Raw genomic sequence first — 23,718 nt, forward strand, 5'->3', positions numbered from 1 at the left:
TGGTTTTACTTTAATTTTTTTAGCTGAATATACTAGAATTGTCTTCATAAGAATGTTATTGGCTTTAATTTTTTTGGGCGGTGATTTTTATTCTTTTATATTTTTTATTAAGCTTGCTATTATATCTTTTGGTTTTATTTGGGTTCGTGGAACATTACCACGGTTCCGTTATGATAAATTAATGTACTTAGCTTGAAAAAGTTTTTTACCTTTATCTTTGAATTTTTTTATTTTCTTTGTTGGTTTAAAGATTTTATTTATCTCATTTGTTTAGTGAAATTTTTTGAGAAAAGTTAATAGAAGAGTTAAACTTCTAATTTTATGTTTTCAAAACATATGCTTTTCCTAAGCTAATTAACTTTATTCCTTAATTAATTTATCTCATGCGTTTGCGACATGGACATTAATTAAGAAATATGTGAAGTAAATAATTGTTAAGATTTGACCTGTTATAATATAAGGTTCTTCAACAGGTCGTTTACCAATTCACGTTAGTAAGCATACAACAACTACTATAATTCAGAATAAAATTTGATTAATAGGGTAAAATTGAATGCCTCAGAATGGTGTTTTATTATAAAATGGTAAAATTATTAAGATTCTAATTGATAAAAATAATGCAATAACACCTCCTAACTTATTAGGGATAGATCGTAGAATTGCATATGCAAATAGGAAATATCATTCTGGTTGAATGTGAACTGGTGTTACTAATGGGTTGGCAGGTACAAAGTTATCTGGATCTCCTAATAGGTAAGGATTAATTAAACATAGTATAATTAATAATGATGTTATTATTACAAATGTAATAGAATCCTTAAAGGTAAAGTATGGATGGAATGGAATTTTTTCAATATCTCCATTTAGTCCAAGAGGATTATTAGATCCTGTTTGGTGAAGAAAAAATAAATGAATTGCTGCTATAGCAGCAATAATAAATGGTAATACAAAATGGAATGTGAAGAATCGATTTAATGTTGCATTATCAACAGCGAATCCTCCTCATACTCATTGGACTAAATCTGTTCCTAAGTATGGGATTGCTGATAATAAATTAGTAATTACTGTTGCACCTCAAAAAGATATTTGGCCTCAGGGTAAGACATATCCTATAAATGCAGTTGCTATAACTAAAAATAAAATCACTGTACCAATTATTCAGGTATGTATATATATATAAGATCCATAGTAAATTCCCCGTCCTACATGTAAGTAAATACAAATAAAAAATATAGATGCTCCATTTGCGTGTAAGGTTCGGATAATTCAACCATTATTTACGTCTCGGCAGATGTGTACTACACTACTGAATGCTATTTCAATATTTGATGTATAATGTATAGCTAAAAATAGTCCAGTTACGATTTGAATTACCAAACATAACCCTAATAGGGATCCAAAATTTCATCAAAATGAAATATTTGTTGGGGCAGGTAAGTCAATTAAAGAGTTATTAATAATTTTAATTAAAGGATGTCTTAATCGTAAGGGTTTATTCATTAGTAATTATCTTATTTTACGAATAGGTCCCTGATTAATATTGGTGATTTTAACAACTGCTAGTAGTGCTAAAAATAAATGAATTATTATTATTAATGTAATAATGAATGTTGGTCTATTATATAATTTTTCTAAAGATATTGTTATTTCTTGATAATTGATTGAATTATCAATATTTATAGTTTCGGTGTTTTTGAAAAAGTCTATAAATATAGATATATCTAGAATAATTAATATTAATATGATAAATACTCACATTATTAATGTAATAATTATAGTGATTGATTTAGGCTGAAATATTTCGTTTGATGCAATTCTTGTAATGTAAATAAATAATACTAGTATACCACCAAGAAATGTTAAAAATAAAATATATGATAATCAATATCTTTCTATTATTGTTCCTGTTATTAATCCAACTAGGAAGGTTTGAAGGATAATAAAAAGCATTATTGATATTGGGTGTCTTAATTTAATAAAATTAATATTTATTACATTTGATAATGATATAATTATTATTTTGATCATTTCAGGGGTTAGTTTATTTAAAATACCGGTTTTGGGGACCGATGATGGAAGCTTTTCCACCTCTGAAGTTTTAAAAGTGGGGGCTGGACTTATTTCTGGTTTACAAGAACGGCGTTTTTTTTAAACTATTAAAACTAATGTTTATATTCTCTATTTTTACTTCTTTATTGATTTATTTTGCTGGTGTTTATGTTTTTTCTTCTAAACGTAAACATTTATTAATGGTTCTTTTGAGATTAGAATATATTGTTCTTTCTTTATTTATGTTAGTTATTGTTTTTCTTATAGAGTTTGATTATGATTATTTTTTTCCTGTTATTTTTTTAGTTTTTTCTGTTTGTGAGGGTGCTTTAGGTCTTTCTATTTTAGTTTCAATAATTCGTTCTCATGGTAATGATTTTTTTAATTCTTTTGATTTATCTTTATGTTAAAGTATTTATTTATAACTATTTTTTGATCCCTCTTTGTTTATTAAATAATTGTTGATGGTTGGTTCATTCTTTAATGTTTCTGTTGGGTTTTGTTTTTATAATTTGTGTTTATTCATATGCTGATTTGAATATAATTAGATATTATTTTGGTATTGATTATTTTTCTTTTAGTTTAATTTTACTTAGTTTTTGGATTTGTTCTTTAATAATCACTGCTAGAGGTTCAGTTTATTTAAGTTCATATCATTCTAATTTTTTTGTTTTTATGGTTTTGATTTTAATAATTATGCTTTATTGTTCATTTGCTAGATTAAGTCTTCTTTCTTTTTATATTTTTTTTGAGGCTAGATTAGTTCCTACTTTACTTTTCATTTTGGGTTGGGGTTATCAACCTGAGCGTTTGCAGGCTGGTGTTTATTTAATTTTTTATACTTTGGTTGCTAGATTACCTTTATTATTAGTTTTATTTAAGGTTTATGATTTTTCTAATACTTTATATTTTCCTTTATTGGTTGATTTTGGTTCTTATTATTTTATGTTTTATGTATTTATAATTTTGGCTTTTTTAGTTAAGATACCTATGTTTTTGGTTCATTTATGACTTCCTAAGGCTCATGTAGAGGCCCCTATTTCAGGTAGAATAATTCTTGCTGGTGTTTTATTAAAGTTAGGTGGTTATGGTATTTTTCGTGTTATAAAGGTTATTTCTTATTTGGGTTTAAAGTTTAATTATTTTTGATTGTCTTTAGGTTTATCTGGGGGTGTTATTGTAAGATTTATTTGTTTTCGTCAGGTTGATTTAAAGTCTTTAATTGCATATTCTTCTGTTGCTCATATAAGAATGGTTATTGGTGGATTGATGACTATGAATTGATGAGGTTGTGTAGGTTCTCTTTCTCTAATGGTTGGTCATGGTTTATGTTCTTCTGGTTTATTTTGTTTATCTAATATTATTTATGAACGTTTAGGTAGACGAAGATTATTAATTAACAAGGGTATAATTAATTTGATGCCAAGAATGGCTTTTGATGATTTCTTTTAAGATCATCAAATATGGCTGCTCCTCCTTCTTTAAATTTGGTAGGTGAAATTAGATTATTAAATAGAATGATATCTTGATCTTCTTTTAGATTCTTTGCTTTGATTTTTTTATCTTTTTTTAGAGCTGTTTATACTTTGTATATATATTCTTACTCTCAGCATGGGAATTGTTATTCTGGTGTTTATACTTGTTCTCTTGGTTATTTTCGTGAATATCATCTTTTACTTTTACATTGATTGCCTTTAAATATTCTCTGTTTAAAGGGTGAATATTTCTTTGTTTAGTTTGCTTAAGTATTTTAATTAAAAATATTGTTTTGTGGAATCAATGATATGAAGTTTTTCTTCTTAGGCCGTGAATTTATTTTCTATTTGTTCTTTGAGTTTCTTTCTTTGTTTATTTCGAGAACTATAATTTTTATTTTAGGTATTTATTATTTAATAATTGATTATAGAGTTTTTGTTGAGTGAGAGCTTTTCAATTTAAATGGTTCTATAGTTGTTATAACTTTAATTTTGGATTGAATATCTCTTATTTTTATATCTTTTGTTATATATATTTCTTCTTTGGTTATTTATTATAGAGAGGATTATATATCTGGTGAAAAGAATATAAATCGTTTTATTATTATTGTTTTAATATTTATTGTTTCTATAGGTTTTTTAATTATTAGTCCTAATTTAATTAGAATTTTATTAGGTTGAGATGGTTTAGGTTTAGTTTCTTATTGTTTAGTTATTTATTATCAAAATGTAAAATTTTATAGTGCTGGTATATTAACTGCACTTTCTAATCGTAATGGTGATGTTGCTATTTTAATTTCTATTGCATGAATGTTAAATTTTGGTGGTTGAAATTATATTTATTATTATGATTTTATTTCTAATTCTTTTCAAATAAAGCTCATTACTATATTAATTGTTTTAGCAGCTATAACTAAGAGAGCTCAGATTCCTTTCTCTTCATGACTTCCTGCTGCTATAGCAGCTCCTACTCCTGTTTCTGCTTTAGTTCATTCTTCTACTCTTGTTACTGCTGGTGTTTATTTATTAATTCGTTTTAGACCAATATTGGATACTTATAATTGTGGTTGATTTTTACTTTTAATTGGTTGTATAACTATATTTATGGCTGGATTGGGCGCTAATTTTGAATTTGATTTAAAGAAGATTATTGCTCTTTCTACTTTAAGACAACTTGGTTTAATAATAAGAATTTTGGCTATAGGTTATCCAAAGCTTGCATTTTTTCATTTATTGGCTCATGCTTTATTTAAGGCATTATTATTTATATGTGCAGGTTCAATAATTCATAATTTGAAGGATTCTCAGGATATTCGTTTTATAGGATCAATTGTTAATTTCATACCTTTAACTTCAGTTTGTTTTAATGTTTCTAGTTTATCTTTGTGTGGAATACCTTTTTTAGCGGGATTTTATTCAAAGGATTTAATTCTTGAGATGGTTTGTTTAAGATGAATTAATTGTTTAATTTTTTTCTTTATTTTTTTTCTACTGGTTTAACTGCTTCTTATTCTTTTCGTTTGTTTTATTATTCAATATCTGGTGATAATAATTTTTATTCTAGATTTTCTTTTGATGATAAGGGTTATTATATTTCATTTGGAATAATTGGTCTATTGTTTGTTGCTGTTTTTGGTGGTAGTCTTTTATCTTGATTAATTTTTCCTATTCCTCATGTGATAGCTTTACCTTATTATTTAAAGTTTTTAACTATTACAGTTGTTATTTTAGGTGCTTATTTTGGTTATCTTATTTCTAATTTTGATTTTTCTCATAATTTATTTTCTTTAAGTATACTTTCTTTTGTTAGATTTGCTGGTTCTATATGATTTATACCTTTTCTTTCAACTAAGTTTATTAGATATATTCCTTTAAAAATAGGTTATTATTCATCTAAGTCATTTGATTATGGTTGAGGTGAATTACTTGGTGGTCAAGGTTTATATAGATTATTTATTTATTTAATTGGTTATATTCAAGGTTGATATGATTCTAATTTCAAGATTTATCTTTTAACTTTTATTTTTTGAATATTTATTTTGGTAATATTGTTTTTCGTTTACTTAAATAGCTTATAATTAGAGCGTGACACTGAAGATGTTAAGGAAGTATTTTTACTTTTAAGTATTTATAAATATAGATATATTATTTTTACAGTGAAAATGTAATGTTTTATTTAAACTATATAAATTTTAGAAATGTTAACGGAGTTTAACCGCTAATATAAAAAGTTAGCAGCTTTCATATTGGCTTTACATTTCCTTAATTGGAACTATTATAGTTCAATTATATTATTAACAGTAATACGCCTCTTTTTGGCTTCAATTAATAAGAATAAGGGTAGTACATACCAATCTTCCAGGTCGAAACTGACTGCAATATTTCGCTTCTTATTCTATTTAAGGTTGATTGATAATATCAATACTTTTTGAATGCAACACAAATGTTATATTTAACTACAACCCTTTATTCTGCTCATTGTAATGCTCCTTGGTTTCATTCATGGTATAGTCCTCCTAATAGAACTAGAATAAAAAATATTGTTGATACTGTTCAGATTATAATGTCTGAAGTTTTAAAAATAATTACAATTGGTAGAATTAGTGCAATTTCTACATCAAAAATTAAAAAGATTACTGCGATTAGGAAGAATCGTATTGAGAATGGTATTCGTGCTGATCTTTTTGGATCAAACCCACATTCAAATGGTGATCTTTTTTCTCGATCATTAATTAATTTTTTTGATAGTGTTGTTGCCAGGATTATAACAATTATTGGAATAATAAATCTAACGAAAACTCTTGTTGATAGAATTAGAATTGTTTTTCTTGATTTATATCAAGCTTTCTGATTGGAAGTCAAATGTACTATTTATACTAGAAAAACAATTATCTACCTCATCAATAAATAGAGATATATAAGAATAATCATACTACGTCTACGAAGTGTCAGTATCATGCTGCTGCTTCAAATCCAAAGTGATGTCTTGGTGAAAATTGATTTATTGAGTGTCGAAGTAGACATGTTGATAAAAAGATTGTTCCAATAATTACGTGTAAACCATGGAATCCTGTTGCAACAAAGAATGTTGATCCATAAACTGCATCTGCAATGGTAAAAGGTGCTTCTCAATATTCATATGCTTGAAGTATTGTAAAGTATAGTCCTAATAACACTGTGAAGAATAATCCTTGTAGTGCTTGAGTATGATTAGATTCCATTAAACTATGATGTGCTCATGTTACTGTTACTCCTGATGCTAAAAGAATAGCTGTATTAAGTAATGGAATTTGTATAGGGTTAAAGGGTTGAATTCCTATTGGATATAAATAATTATATTAATTCTAATATTTTATATTTAAATTAATAATTTTATTTATTATATCCAATTATAATAATATTAAATATTAAATTACATATTATTATATATATTATATTATAATAACCTATTTTAAGCTAAAAACATAAGTAGCTATAATCCTAGGTAAATAATTACATTAAAATAATCAATTGATAATGGTAAGATGAACTTATAATACTTTAATTTCAATTAAATGTAATATATTAATATAAATTATTTATTATATATATATATATATAAAAAAAAAATGTGCAGGATAAATTAATCCTAATTAAACAAAATAATACATAAAAGAATTTCAAAAAAAAACTTTCGATTTATATATTAAATAAATGAAGTGCCTGATTAAAGGGTTACCTTGATAGGGTAAATAAAGTAAATAAAATTACCTTCATTAAAATTACATAAGATAGAATTAAACTACCTCCTTTAGTATCAAAAACTAACGTGCATCAAACACCTTAATGTAAAAAGGTAAGCTAAACAAGCTAATGGGTTCATACCCCATTTATAGAGGTATCAATCCTCTCCTTTTTAATGACCAACAACTCTACAAAACTTCTCTTCCTATCAACATTAATGATAGGAACGATCCTGTCCATTTCATCAAATTCCTGATTTGGGGTTTGAATAGGACTTGAGATCAACGTACTTTCATTTATTCCGCTCCTAACAAGAAATAAAAATATAATAATAAATGAATCATCAATTAAATATTTTATTGTCCAAGCAATAGCATCGACAATATTATTATTTTCAATTTTGCTGATTCAAATAAAATATCCCATGGGATGGGAAACAGAATTTATCCCATCAATAATAATTAGATCTAGACTATTATTAAAGATTGGAGCTGCACCTTTCCATTTCTGATTTCCAGAAGTTATAGGAGCATCAAGATGAAATAATTGTTTAACATTAATAACATGACAAAAAATCGCCCCAATAATGGTCTTATCTTATTGTATTCAATTAAGAACTTTTATTTGAACAATTATTATCTTAAGAATTATTATTGGGGCAATAGGAGGTTTAAATCAAACATCCTTACGACAACTTTTAGCATATTCATCAATCAGACATCTAGGTTGAATAATTAGATCATTAACAGTCAGAGAAAACATCTGAGAACTATACTTCATTATTTACTCACTATTAAGATTATTTATAGTTTTATTATTTAAGCAAATAAATTTATTTTTCATAAATCAAATTTATTCAGCCAGAAATATAAAAACCGAAATTAAATTCATAATATTCTTATCTTTATTATCTTTAGGTGGACTACCACCATTCCTTGGATTCTTGCCAAAATGAATTGTAATACAATCATTAATAGAAAACAATATAACAACTATTATAACTATTATAGTTGTATTAACTACAATTACACTCTACTACTATATATGTATTAGATTCTCAGCTCTAATTATATCATACACAGAAAATTCGTGATCTATAAAGATAAAGTCCCAAAAATCAAGAATCATTCTTCCTATAACAGTAATAATTTCAACAATAGGATTGATTTCAACATCAACCTTAATTTCATTATACTAAGGACTTAAGTTAATCAAACTAATAACCTTCAAAGTTATAATTAAAAGAATAATCTTTTAGGCCTTAGTAAAATTTTACACCTCTAGAATTGCAGTCTAGAATCATAATTGAATATAAGACCTAAATATGATAAGAGAGAAAACATCTCATAAGTAGATTTACAGTCTACCACCTAAAATTCAGCCATCTTACCGCAAAAATGATTATTCTCAACAAACCATAAGGACATTGGTACTTTATACTTCATATTTGGAGCATGAGCAGGAATAGTAGGAACATCAATAAGAATACTTATTCGTGCTGAACTTGGCCAACCCGGATCTCTAATTGGGGATGACCAGATTTATAATGTTATTATTACAGCTCACGCATTCGTAATAACTTTCTTTATAGTAATACCTATTATAATTGGTGGATTTGGTAATTGACTTGTTCCACTAATAATTGGTGCACCAGATATAGCATTTCCACGAATAAATAATATAAGTTTTTGATTACTACCACCTTCACTAACCCTTCTTCTTACATCTTCTATAGTAGATAATGGTGCTGGTACAGGATGAACAGTTTACCCTCCTCTAGCAGGAGCTATTGCACACGGGGGTGCATCTGTAGATCTAGCTATTTTTTCACTGCACTTAGCAGGTGTATCATCTATTCTTGGTGCAGTGAATTTCATTACAACAGCAATTAATATACGATCAGATAGTATAACTTTAGATCAAACACCATTATTTGTATGATCTGTAGCTATTACAGCATTACTTCTCCTTCTTTCACTTCCAGTTTTAGCAGGAGCTATTACTATATTATTAACAGATCGAAATTTAAATACATCATTGTTTGACCCTGCAGGAGGGGGTGACCCAATTCTATATCAACATCTATTTTGATTCTTTGGACACCCAGAAGTTTATATTTTAATTCTACCGGGGTTCGGAATTATTTCACATATTGTATGTCAAGAAAGAGGAAAAATTGAATCATTTGGAACATTAGGTATAATTTATGCTATACTATCAATTGGACTAATAGGATTTATTGTATGAGCACATCATATATTTACAGTAGGAATGGATGTTGACACACGAGCATATTTTACATCAGCAACAATAATTATTGCTGTACCTACAGGAATTAAGGTATTTAGATGATTAGCTACATTATATGGAACTAAATTCAAGTTCAATCCACCATTATTATGAGCTCTAGGATTTATTTTCCTATTTACAATTGGTGGATTAACAGGATTAGTATTAGCAAATTCATCACTTGATATTGTATTACATGATACATATTATGTAGTAGCCCACTTTCATTATGTATTATCTATAGGAGCAGTATTTGCAATTATAGGAGGTGTCATTCAATGATATCCACTATTTACAGGATTAACTATAAATAATACATGATTAAAAATCCAATTTACAATTATATTCATTGGAGTAAATTTAACATTCTTTCCTCAACACTTCCTAGGATTAGCAGGAATACCTCGACGATACTCTGACTACCCAGACGCATATACATCATGAAACGTAGTATCGAGAATTGGGTCTACAATTTCTATTGTAGGAATCATTATATTCATTGTAATTATATGAGAAAGAATGATTACAAACCGAGCAATTATATTTAGAGCTAACATAAGAAGATCAACAGAATGACTACAAAATAACCCTCCTGCAGAACATAGTTACTCAGAATTACCATTAATCTCTAGATTCTAATATGGCAGATTAGTGCAGTAGATTTAAGCTCTACAAATAAAGGTTTGACCTTTTATTAGAAAATATTTATTAATGGCAACATGATCAAATTTATCTCTTCAAGATGGAGCTTCACCATTAATGGAGCAATTATCATTCTTTCATGATCATACTATGGTCGTATTATTATTAGTTACAGTAATTGTAGGTTATGCCCTAAGTTATATATTATTTATTGCCTATACTAACCATAATATACTTCATGGACATTTAATTGAAACAATCTGAACAGCTTTACCAGCAATTACATTAATTTTTATTGCCCTTCCATCATTACGACTATTATATTTACTTGATGATTCAGTAGATGCAATAATTACAATTAAAACCATTGGACGACAATGATATTGAAGATATGAATATTCAGACTTCATAGACGTAGAATTTGACACTTATATAACACCAGAACAAGACCTAGAAAATGATGGATTCCGACTACTAGATGTAGATAACCGAACAATCCTACCAATAAATACAGAAGTACGAGTCTTCAGTTAAAACTTCCGGGCTGAGAGGCCGTGGTCGATGTATAAAATTTCCACCTGACGTTTCGTCTCCAGCTGCGGGAGACATCTTCCGAGGTCGTCCGGCTACTGCCACTGAGGCTCCAGGTACTCTCGCATTTATAGAGCGCATAGAGGGCACCACCATTCGTCACGTGATGCCGACAGTATGCCTATCTTTGGAGGCGTCATTATTCTCGATTAAGAGTAATCGATTGTCATTCTTCTTGCGCAACGTCGACATCCATATTTTGTCCAATTTTAAAACTTCCTCTTTTCTATTAAAATTGTTGTGGTGTTTGTGGATCTCTATTGCTTCCCTATACATGCGTGCATGATAATGGGATGTTCGTGCTAGAACGCTAGTCTCATTAAATTTAATTTCGTGGTTCCCATCTCGAAAAACATGCTCAGCTACGGCCGATTTTTCGATGTGTCCTAAGCGACAGTTTCTCTTATGTTCGGCTAAGCGGGTGTTTACACTTCTTTTTGTTGTTCCAATGTATACTTGTCCACAACTGCATGGAATTTTGTATACCCCAGGTGTTGCTAGGGGGTGTCGAGCGTCTTTTGCAGTTCTTAAATATTCCTTAATCTTCTTGGTGGGTCTGAAGATAGTTTCGATCCCATGTTTAGCCAAAACTTTGCCGATGCGGTCCGTGACTTTATTAATGAACGGTAAGAAAACTTTTCCAGTAGGTGACCGTTGTTGCTCTGGAATTCTGGCTTCTTTTCTCCTTTGATGGAGCGCTCGATCAATTTCCTTGCTGGTATATCCGTTTTTCATGAAGGCCGAACGTAAGTGATATAATTCGTCTTGCAAGTAAGCCGGCTCGCAGATTTTGTTGGCTCTGTCCACCAAGGTTTTCATGACACCTCTCTTTTGCCTAGGATGATGGTTTGATTCCTTGTGGAGGTATCGATCCGTGTGAGTGTTCTTTCTATATACCTTGTGGCCCAGCGTCCCATCCACCCGTTTAATTACCGACACATCCAGGAAATTGAGTTGACCGTTGCTCTCTTTCTCCATCGTAAACTGTATCTTCGGGTTAATACTGTTCAGGTGCACCAAGAAGACATCCAGCTCTTCTTCACCATGAGTCCACACTACAAATGTGTCATCAACATAGCGGTACCATTTAGCTGGCTTTTTACTGGCAGTCTGCAGCGCTCGCTGTTCGTAGATCTCCATAAATAAATTGGCAACTGCTGGGCTGAGAGGGCTTCCCATCGCCACCCCGTCGATCTGTTCGTAAAACTCGTTGTTGTACTGGAAATAAGTTGTCGTCAGGCAGTGTCTAAATAAAGCCACTAAGTCAGTCGGGAAAATATCTGCTATATATGAAATAGCTTCGTTTACAGGCACCATGGTGAACAATGACACTACATCGAAGCTCACAAGAATATCACTTGAGCTAACGTTAATCTCCCTCAGTTTTTCAATAAAATGTGCCGAGTTTTTAATATAACTGTCAGTTCTGCCAATGTATGGTTGCAGCAAGCAGGCGAGATATCTGGCCACCTCTTGTGTTGGAGATCCTATAGCACTCACAATCGGTCTTAACGGTACCTGTGCTTTATGTACCTTCGGGAGTCCATATAGCCTGGGAGGATAAGCTTCCGTTTTGCAGAGTTGTTTTTTATCATCCGAAGAAAGAGAAGATTGTTTTACCAGTTGATTGGTATTTCTCAAAATTTTGTTTGTAGGATCCTTCTGAAGCTTTTTATACGTAGTGGGATCCAAAAGGTCACTAATCTTCTTGTGATAATCTTCGGTGTTCAACAAAATGCGAGAGTACCTGGAGCCTCAGTGGCAGTAGCCGGACGACCTCGGAAGATGTCTCCCGCAACTGGAGACGAAACGTCAGGTGGAAATTTTATACATCGACCATGGCCTCTCAGCCCGGAAGTTTTAACTGAAGACTATTCCGGCCATGAAAGCCTGCACTCCAGAAGTACTAGTATTAACAAGAGCATCAGATGTTCTACACTCATGAGCAGTTCCTGCATTAGGGGTTAAAATTGATGCAACGCCAGGTCGGTTAAATCAAGGAACATTCACAATAAATCGACCTGGATTATTCTTTGGACAATGCTCAGAAATCTGTGGAGCAAACCACAGATTTATACCAATTGTAATTGAAAGAACTTCAGTAAATTTATTTATTAAGTGATTATCTAAGATAATTTAAGGAGTTAGTTAAAATAAATAACATTAGAGTGTCAATCTAAAGTAACTAAAAAAAATTAGTACACCTTGAAATTCATCAGATGACTGAAAGTAAGTAATGGTCTCTTAAACCAAATAATAGTAAATTAACGACTACTTCTGATGGGGAAATTATATCCAAATCCCTCAAATATCCCCTCTTATATGATTCTCACTATTCATTATATTTTCAGCTACATTAATCTTGTTTAATCAAATAAACTTCTTCTCATTTAAACCTAACCTTATTAAAAGAGCAGAAAAAGGAACAATTGAAATAAAAAACTTAAATTGAAAATGATAACAAATCTATTCTCAACATTTGACCCATCAACTAACATCTTTAATTTATCATTAAATTGAACTAGAACATTTCTAGGACTATTATTAATCCCATCACTATTTTGACTTACACCATCACGAATTAACATTATCTGAAATAAACTAAATTTAACCTTACATAATGAATTTAAAACACTTCTTGGACCAAAATCATTTAATGGAACAACATTCATTTTCATCTCAATTTTTATTATAATATTATTTAACAATTTCATAGGATTATTCCCTTATATTTTTACTAGAACAAGACATTTAGCATTAACATTTGCAATTGCCCTACCTATATGGCTAAGATTTATATTATTTGGATGAATTAACCATACTAATCATATATTTACACACCTTGTACCACAAGGTACACCGCCTGCATTAATATCATTTATAGTACTAATTGAAACAATTAGTAATGTTATTCGACCAGGTACATTAGCAGTACGGTTGGCAGCAAATATAATTGCAGGACACTTATTATTAACCTTATTAGGAAACACAGGACCATCTATAGCAATAAACTTAATCTCATTACTAATTATTGGACAAATACTTCTATTAATTCTAGAATCAGCAGTAGCAATAATTCAAGCCTATGTTTTCTCAATTCTAAGAACTCTATATTCTAGAGAAGTATATTAAACCTATGTTAACAACTCACTCAAACCACCCATTCCACTTAGTAGACTATAGACCTTGACCATTAACAGGAGCAATTGGAGCAATAGTCCTAGTATCAGGACTAGCAAAATGATTCCACCTATTTAATATTAACTTATTCATAATTGGATTTGGAATTACCCTACTAACTATAATTCAATGATGACGAGATGTAGTACGAGAAGGAACATATCAAGGATTACATACAGGATTTGTATCAATTGGATTATGATGAGGAATAATTTTATTTATGGCATCAGAGGTATTATTTTTCGTTTCTTTTTTTTGAGCATTCTTTAGAAGAAGATTAGCACCAACAATTGAACTAGGAATACTATGACCTCCAATAGAAATTCAACCCTTTAACCCTATACAAATTCCATTACTTAATACAGCTATTCTTTTAGCATCAGGAGTAACAGTAACATGAGCACATCATAGTTTAATGGAATCTAATCATACTCAAGCACTACAAGGATTATTCTTCACAGTGTTATTAGGACTATACTTTACAATACTTCAAGCATATGAATATTGAGAAGCACCTTTTACCATTGCAGATGCAGTTTATGGATCAACATTCTTTGTTGCAACAGGATTCCATGGTTTACACGTAATTATTGGAACAATCTTTTTATCAACATGTCTACTTCGACACTCAATAAATCAATTTTCACCAAGACATCACTTTGGATTTGAAGCAGCAGCATGATACTGACACTTCGTAGACGTAGTATGATTATTCCTATATATCTCTATTTATTGATGAGGTAGATAATTGTTTTTCTAGTATAAATAGTACATTTGACTTCCAATCAGAAAGCTTGATATAAATCAAGAAAAACAATTCTAATTCTATCAACAAGAGTTTTCATTAGATTTATTATTCCAATAATTGTTATAATCCTGGCAACAACACTATCAAAAAAATTAATTAATGATCGAGAAAAAAGATCACCATTTGAATGTGGGTTTGATCCAAAAAGATCAGCACGAATACCATTCTCAATACGATTCTTCCTAATCGCAGTAATCTTTTTAATTTTTGATGTAGAAATTGCACTAATTCTACCAATTGTAATTATTTTTAAAACTTCAGACATTATAATCTGAACAGTATCAACAATATTTTTTATTCTAGTTCTATTAGGAGGACTATACCATGAATGAAACCAAGGAGCATTACAATGAGCAGAATAAAGGGTTGTAGTTAAATATAACATTTGGGTTGCATTCAAAAAGTATTGATATTATCAATCAACCTTAAATAGAATAAGAAGCGAAATATTGCAGTCAGTTTCGACCTGGAAGATTGGTATGTACTACCCTTATTCTTATTAATTGAAGCCAAAAAGAGGCGTATTACTGTTAATAATATAATTGAACTATAATAGTTCCAATTAAGGAAATGTAAAGCCAATATGAAAGCTGCTAACTTTTTATATTAGCGGTTAAACTCCGTTAACATTTCTAAAATTTATATAGTTTAAATAAAACATTACATTTTCACTGTAAAAATAATATATCTATATTTATAAATACTTAAAAGTAAAAATACTTCCTTAACATCTTCAGTGTCACGCTCTAATTATAAGCTATTTAAGTAAACGAAAAACAATATTACCAAAATAAATATTCAAAATAAATAAATAAAAGTTAAAAGATAAATCTTGAAATTAGAATCATATCAACCTTGAATATAACCAATTAAATAAATAAATAATCTATATAAACCTTGACCACCAAGTAATTCACCTCAACCATAATCAAATGACTTAGATGAATAATAACCTATTTTTAAAGGAATATATCTAATAAACTTAGTTGAAAGAAAAGGTATAAATCATATAGAACCAGCAAATCTAACAAAAGAAAGTATACTTAAAGAAAATAAATTATGAGAAAAATCAAAATTAGAAATAAGATAACCTAAATAAGCACCTAAAATAACAACTGTAATAGTTAAAAACTTTAAATAATAAGGTAAAGCAATCACATGAGGAATAGGAAAAATTAATCAAGATAAAAGACTACCACCAAAAACAGCAACAAACAATAGACCAATTATTCCAAATGAAATATAATAACCCTTATCATCAAAAGAAAATCTAGAATAAAAATTATTATCACCAGATATTGAATAATAAAACAAACGAAAAGAATAAGAAGCAGTTAAACCAGTAGAAAAAAAATAAAGAACAAAAATTAAACAATTAATTCATCTTAAACAAACCATCTCAAGAATTAAATCCTTTGAATAAAATCCCGCTAAAAAAGGTATTCCACACAAAGATAAACTAGAAACATTAAAACAAACTGAAGTTAAAGGTATGAAATTAACAATTGATCCTATAAAACGAATATCCTGAGAATCCTTCAAATTATGAATTATTGAACCTGCACATATAAATAATAATGCCTTAAATAAAGCATGAGCCAATAAATGAAAAAATGCAAGCTTTGGATAACCTATAGCCAAAATTCTTATTATTAAACCAAGTTGTCTTAAAGTAGAAAGAGCAATAATCTTCTTTAAATCAAACTCAAAATTAGCGCCCATCGCAGCCATAAATATAGTTATACAACCAATTAAAAGTAAAAATCAACCACAATTATAAGTATCCAATATTGGTCTAAAACGAATTAATAAATAAACACCAGCAGTAACAAGAGTAGAAGAATGAACTAAAGCAGAAACAGGAGTAGGAGCTGCTATAGCAGCAGGAAGTCATGAAGAGAAAGGAATCTGAGCTCTCTTAGTTATAGCTGCTAAAACAATTAATATAGTAATGAGCTTTATTTCAAAAGAATTAGAAATAAAATCATAATAATAAATATAATTTCAACCACCAAAATTTGACATTCATGCAATAGAAATTAAAATAGCAACATCACCAATACGATTAGAAAGTGCAGTTAATATACCAGCACTATAAGATTTTACATTTTTATAATAAATAACTAAACAATAAGAAACTAAACCTAAACCATCTCAACCTAATAAAATTCTAATTAAATTAGGACTAATAATTAAAAAACCTATAGAAAGAATAAATATTAAAACAATAATAATAAAACGATTTATATTCTTTTCACCAGATATATAATCCTCTCTATAATAAATAACCAAAGAAGAAATATATATAACAAAAGATATAAAAATAAGAGATATTCAATCCAAAATTAAAGTTATAACAACTATAGAACCATTTAAATTGAAAAGCTCTCACTCAACAAAAACTCTATAATCAATTATTAAATAATAAATACCTAAAATAAAAATTATAGTTCTCGAAATAAACAAAGAAAAAAAACTCAAAGAACAAATAGAAAATAAATTCACGGCCTAAGATGAAAAACTTCATATCATTGATTCCACAAAACAATATTTTTAATTAAAATACTTAAGCAAACTAAACAAAGAAATATTCACCCTTTAAACAGAGAATATTTAAAGGCAATCAATGTAAAAGTAAAAGATGATATTCACGAAAATAACCAAGAGAACAAGTATAAACACCAGAATAATAATTCCCATGCTGAGAATAAGAATATATATACAAAGTATAAACAGCTCTAAAAAAAGATAAAAAAATCAAAGCAAAGAATCTAAAAGAACATCAAGATATAATTCTATTTAATAATCTAATTTCACCTACCAAATTTAAAGAAGGAGGAGCAGCCATATTTGATGATCTTAAAAGAAATCATCATAAAGCCATTCTTGGTATCAAATTAATTATACCCTTGTTAATTAATAATCTTCGTCTACCTAAACGTTCATAAATAATATTAGATAAACAAAATAAACCAGAAGAACATAAACCATGACCAACCATTAGAGAAAGAGAACCTACACAACCTCATCAATTCATAGTCATCAATCCACCAATAACCATTCTTATATGAGCAACAGAAGAATATGCAATTAAAGACTTTAAATCAACCTGACGAAAACAAATAGATCTTACAATAACACCCCCAGATAAACCTAAAGACAATCAAAAATAATTCAACTTTAAACCCAAATAAGAAATAACCTTTATAACACGAAAAATACCATAACCACCTAACTTTAATAAAACACCAGCAAGAATTATTCTACCTGAAATAGGGGCCTCTACATGAGCCTTAGGAAGTCATAAATGAACTAAAAACATAGGTATCTTAACTAAAAAAGCCAAAATTATAAATACATAAAACATAAAATAATAAGAACCAAAATCAACCAATAAAGGAAAATATAAAGTATTAGAAAAATCATAAACCTTAAATAAAACTAATAATAAAGGTAATCTAGCAACCAAAGTATAAAAAATTAAATAAACACCAGCCTGCAAACGCTCAGGTTGATCAACCCAACCCAAAATTAAAAAATATAAAAAGAAAGAAGACTTAATCGAGCAAATGAACAATAAAGCATAATTATTAAAATCAAAACCATAAAAACAAAAAAATTAGAATGATATGAACTTAAATAAACTGAACCTCTAGCAGTGATTATTAAAGAACAAATCCAAAAACTAAGTAAAATTAAACTAAAAGAAAAATAATCAATACCAAAATAATATCTAATTATATTCAAATCAGCATATGAATAAACACAAATTATAAAAACAAAACCCGACAGAAACATTAAAGAATGAACCAACCATCAACAATTATTTGATAAACAAAAAGGGATCAAAAAAATAGTTATAAATAAATACTTTAACATAAAGAAAAACCAAAAGAATTAAAAAAATCATTACCATGAGAACGAATTATTGAAACTAAAATAGAAAGACCTAAAGCACCCTCACAAACAGAAAAAACTAAAAAAATAACAGGAAAAAAATAATCATAATCAAACTCAATAAGAAAAACAATAACTAACATAAATAAAGAAAGAACAATATATTCTAATCTCAAAAGAACCATTAATAAATGTTTACGTTTAGAAGAAAAAACATAAACACCAGCAAAATAAATCAATAAAGAAGTAAAAATAGAGAATATAAACATTAGTTTTAATAGTTTAAAAAAAAACGCCGGTCTTGTAAACCGGAAATAAGTCCAGCCCCCACTTTTAAAACTTCAGAGGTGGAAAAGCTTCCATCATCGGTCCCCAAAACCGGTATTTTAAATAAACTAACCCCTGAAATGATCAAAATAATAATTATATCATTATCAAATGTAATAAATATTAATTTTATTAAATTAAGACACCCAATATCAATAATGCTTTTTATTATCCTTCAAACCTTCCTAGTTGGATTAATAACAGGAACAATAATAGAAAGATATTGATTATCATATATTTTATTTTTAACATTTCTTGGTGGTATACTAGTATTATTTATTTACATTACAAGAATTGCATCAAACGAAATATTTCAGCCTAAATCAATCACTATAATTATTACATTAATAATGTGAGTATTTATCATATTAATATTAATTATTCTAGATATATCTATATTTATAGACTTTTTCAAAAAAACCGAAACTATAAATATTGATAATTCAATCAATTATCAAGAAATAACAATATCTTTAGAAAAATTATATAATAGACCAACATTCATTATTACAATAATAATAATAATTTATTTATTTTTAGCACTACTAGCAGTTGTTAAAATCACCAATATTAATCAGGGACCTATTCGTAAAATAAGATAATTACTAATGAATAAACCCTTACGATTAAGACATCCTTTAATTAAAATTATTAATAACTCTTTAATTGACTTACCTGCCCCAACAAATATTTCATTTTGATGAAATTTTGGATCCCTATTAGGGTTATGTTTGGTAATTCAAATCGTAACTGGACTATTTTTAGCTATACATTATACATCAAATATTGTAATAGCATTCAGTAGTGTAGTACACATCTGCCGAGTCGTAAATAATGGTTGAATTATCCGAACCTTACACGCAAATGGAGCACCTATATTTTTTATTTGTATTTACTTACATGTAGGACGGGGAATTTACTATGGATCTTATATATATATACATACCTGAATAATTGGTACAGTGATTTTATTTTTAGTTATAGCAACTGCATTTATAGGATATGTCTTACCCTGAGGCCAAATATCTTTTTGAGGTACAACAGTAATTACTAATTTATTATCAGCAATCCCATACTTAGGAACAGATTTAGTAGGGTAATAAATAATATATAACTTAGGACATAACCTACAATTACTGTAATTAATAATAATACGACCATAGTATGATCATGAAAGAATGATAATTGCTCCATTAATGGTGAAGCTCTATCTTGAAGAGATAAATTTGATCATGTTGCCATTAATAAATATTTTCTAATAAAAGGTCATACCTTTATTTGTAGAGCTTAAATCTACTGCACTAATCTGCCATATTAGAATCTAGAGATTAATGGTAATTCTGAGTAACTATGTTCTGCAGGAGGGTTATTTTGTAGTCATTCTGTTGATCTTCTTATGTTAGCTCTAAATATAATTGCTTGGTTTGTAATCATTCTTTCTCATATAATTACAGTGAATATAATGATTCCTACAATAGAAATTGTAGACCCAATTCTTGATACTACGTTTCATGATGTATATGCGTCTGGGTAGTCAGAGTATCGTCGAGGTATTCCTGCTAATCCTAGGAAGTGTTGAGGAAAGAATGTTAAATTTACTCCAATGAATATAATTGTAAATTGGATTTTTAATCATGTATTATTTATAGTTAATCCTGTAAATAGTGGATATCATTGAATGACACCTCCTATAATTGCAAATACTGCTCCTATAGATAATACATAATGAAAGTGGGCTACTACATAATATGTATCATGTAATACAATATCAAGTGATGAATTTGCTAATACTAATCCTGTTAATCCACCAATTGTAAATAGGAAAATAAATCCTAGAGCTCATAATAATGGTGGATTGAACTTGAATTTAGTTCCATATAATGTAGCTAATCATCTAAATACCTTAATTCCTGTAGGTACAGCAATAATTATTGTTGCTGATGTAAAATATGCTCGTGTGTCAACATCCATTCCTACTGTAAATATATGATGTGCTCATACAATAAATCCTATTAGTCCAATTGACAGTATAGCATAAATTATACCTAATGTTCCAAATGATTCAATTTTTCCTCTTTCTTGACATACAATATGTGAAATAATTCCGAACCCCGGTAGAATTAAAATATAAACTTCTGGGTGTCCAAAGAATCAAAGTAGATGTTGATATAGAATTGGGTCACCCCCTCCTGCAGGGTCAAAGAATGATGTATTTAAATTTCGATCTGTTAATAATATAGTAATAGCTCCTGCTAAAACTGGAAGTGAAAGAAGGAGAAGTAATGCTGTAATAGCTACAGAACATACAAATAAAGGTGTTTGATCTAAAGTTATACTTTCTGATCGTATATTAATTGCTGTTGTAATGAAATTCACTGCACCAAGAATAGATGATACACCTGCTAAGTGCAGTGAAAAAATAGCTAGAGGGTCAAAGAATGATGTATTTAAATTTCGATCTGTTAATAATATAGTAATAGCTCCTGCTAAAACTGGAAGAGAAAGAAGGAGAAGTAATGCTGTAATAGCTACAGATCATACAAATAAAGGTGTTTGATCTAAAGTTATACTTTCTGATCGTATATTAATTGCTGTTGTAATGAAATTCACTGCACCAAGAATAGATGATACACCTGCTAAGTGCAGTGAAAAAATAGCTAGATCTACAGATGCACCCCCGTGTGCAATAGCTCCTGCTAGAGGAGGGTAAACTGTTCATCCTGTACCAGCACCATTATCTACTATAGAAGATGTAAGAAGAAGGGTTAGTGAAGGTGGTAGTAATCAAAAACTTCTATTATTTATTCGTGGAAATGCTATATCTGGTGCACCAATTATTAGTGGAACAAGTCAATTACCAAATCCACCAATTATAATAGGTATTACTATAAAGAAAATTATTACGAATGCGTGAGCTGTAATAATAACATTATAAATCTGGTCATCCCCAATTAGAGATCCGGGTTGGCCAAGTTCAGCACGAATAAGTATTCTTATTGATGTTCCTACTATTCCTGCTCATGCTCCAAATATGAAGTATAAAGTACCAATGTCCTTATGGTTTGTTGAGAATAATCATTTTTGCGGTAAGATAGCTGAATTTTAGGTGGTAGACTGTAAATCTACTTATGAGATGTTTTCTCTCTTATCATATTTAGGTCTTATATTCAATTATGATTCTAGACTGCAATTCTAGAGGTGTAAAATTTTACTAAGGCCTAAAAGATTATTCTTTTAATTATAACTTTGAAGGTTATTAGTTTGATTAACTTAAGTCCTTAGTATAATGAAATTAAGGTTGATGTTGAAATCAATCCTATTGTTGAAATTATTACTGTTATAGGAAGAATGATTCTTGATTTTTGGGACTTTATCTTTATAGATCACGAATTTTCTGTGTATGATATAATTAGAGCTGAGAATCTAATACGTATATAGTAGTAGAGTGTAATTGTAGTTAATACAACTATAATAGTTATAATAGTTGTTATATTGTTTTCTATTAATGATTGTATTACAATTCATTTTGGTAAGAATCCAAGGAATGGTGGTAGTCCAAATAAAAGTTCTTAATTGAATACAATAAGATAAGACCATTATTGGGGCGATTTTTTGTCATGTTATTAATGTTAAACAATTATTTCATCTTGATGCTCCTATAACTTCTGGAAATCAGAAATGGAAAGGTGCAGCTCCAATCTTTAATAATAGTCTAGATCTAATTATTATTGATGGGATAAATTCTGTTTCCCATCCCATGGGATATTTTATTTGAATCAGCAAAATTGAAAATAATAATATTGTCGATGCTAGTGCTTGGACAATAAAATATTTAATTGATGATTCATTTATTATTATATTTTTATTTCTTGTTAGGAGCGGAATAAATGAAAGTAAGTTGATCTCAAGTCCTATTCAAACCCCAAATCAGGAATTTGATGAAATGGACAGGATCGTTCCTATCATTAATGTTGATAGGAAGAGAAGTTTTGTAGAGTTGTTGGTCATTAAAAAGGAGAGGATTGATACCTCTATAAATGGGGTATGAACCCATTAGCTTGTTTAGCTTACCTTTTTACATTAAGGTGTATGATGCACATTAGATTTTGATACTAAAGGAGGTAGTTTAATTCTATCTTATGTAATTTTAATGAAGGTAATTTTATTTACTTTATTTACCCTATCAAGGTAACCCTTTAATCAGGCACTTCATTTATTTAATATATAAATCGAAAGTTTTTTTTTTGAAATTCTTTTATGTATTATTTTGTTTAATTAGGATTAATTTATCCTGCTCATTTTATTTTTTTAATATATATATATAATAAATAATTTATATTAATATATTACATTTAATTGAAATTAAAGTATTATAAGTTCATCTTACCATTATCAATTGATTATTTTAATGCAATTATTTACCTAGGATTATAGCTACTTATGTTTTTAGCTTAAAATTGGTTATTATAATATAATATATATAATAATATGTAATTTAATATTTAATATTATTATAATTGGATATAATAAATAAAATTATTAATTTAAATATAAAATATTATAATTAATATAAATAATTATTTTACTTATAATAATATAATTATGTACATTATCTATAATTAGATTATTTAACTAATATATATGAAAGTTAACTTAATATAAAAAAAAGAATTCATATTAATAACATATTATATTAAATTACATAATTGTATAAAATATATTTATTATATTATTTAA

The 23,718-nt window shown here is 28.5% G+C and overlaps 2 pseudogenes; one reads left to right on the plus strand and one right to left on the minus strand.

Annotated features, from left to right (window-relative positions):
- The first annotated feature begins 4,102 nt into the window (after positions 1 to 4,102).
- On the plus strand, positions 4,103 to 5,586 carry LOC126301627 (NADH-ubiquinone oxidoreductase chain 5-like; annotated as a pseudogene).
- Positions 5,587 to 6,573: 987 nt separating this feature from the next.
- Positions 6,574 to 16,697, minus strand: LOC126301623 (NADH-ubiquinone oxidoreductase chain 5-like; annotated as a pseudogene).
- Positions 16,698 to 23,718: the final 7,021 nt, after the last annotated feature.

The sequence above is a fragment of the Schistocerca gregaria genome, unplaced genomic scaffold (genome assembly GCF_023897955.1).
Source record: "Schistocerca gregaria isolate iqSchGreg1 unplaced genomic scaffold, iqSchGreg1.2 ptg000077l, whole genome shotgun sequence".
Lineage (NCBI taxonomy): Eukaryota > Metazoa > Arthropoda > Insecta > Orthoptera > Acrididae > Schistocerca > Schistocerca gregaria.